The sequence below is a fragment of the Pterocles gutturalis genome, unplaced genomic scaffold, assembly GCF_000699245.1.
Source record: "Pterocles gutturalis isolate BGI_N339 unplaced genomic scaffold, ASM69924v1 scaffold36336, whole genome shotgun sequence".
NCBI classification, from domain to species: domain Eukaryota; kingdom Metazoa; phylum Chordata; class Aves; order Pterocliformes; family Pteroclidae; genus Pterocles; species Pterocles gutturalis.
The window spans coordinates 21,529-22,370 of record NW_010104223.1 but is presented as its reverse complement, the minus strand read 5'-3'; positions in this window follow the sequence as shown (position 1 = coordinate 22,370).

The window sequence follows — 842 nt, the reverse complement described above, 5'->3', positions numbered from 1 at the left end:
CTGGGATGAAGCTTTGAGCTCCTCTGGGTCTGTGTGGGAAATAAAACCGTCTGTGCTACAAATACACATCTCCCTTAAATATTTTGAAAATACTTAACGGCCATCTGCTGCACAAGCCATTACAGGCTTTATTAGTAGGGTGGGAGACTGCAGAAAGCAGAGAATGGTTTTGGAGAGGGAGAAGTGGAGGGCGTTCACCAAAACATGAAGAGTTTTAGCAGCTCAGGAGTGTTTCTGAATGGCTTCATTTTCCTGAGCAGCTTTTCAAAATGTGATGACCGCTGCCAAAACAAAGCCCATCAACAGGGACGCTCAAAACAAGGTACAGCACTCACACCTGCACAGTGTGGCAGAGTTTTGCCAAGGGCATGGGACTTCTTGGGCTTTTCACTCTCTAGAGTCTTCATCTCCAACTTCTTTATTTAGATTTTCAAAGACAGATTTAAAGCCAAGGTGACGTGCTTTCTATCAGAAAGCCTAGTGCACCTCAGGGAACCCTACAGCGGGTGGAAGCGTGTCTGCTACACAGCATACTGCAGAGGAGGCAGCGACAGAGATCTCTATGGAGGACAGGAACCTTTGGGGTTGCAAGGCAATAAGGCGGCACAGTCTAGGACCTGGGAAGGTACTAGAGTGTTGCTGTAAAACACAGGGCGCAGGTACTGAAGAGTGCAAAGTAATTGTTTCTCTCTCCTGGGGAATGCTGATATTTCACTACACATTTTCTTTGTGCCGAAGTGGGTTGGGAAGCCAAAATAGCAAATGCTTCTCTGAAGAAAAGGGGTTGAAATGTTTCATCTTGGAAATTTTCATGAAAAAAAAAAAAAAAAAAAAAAAAAGAG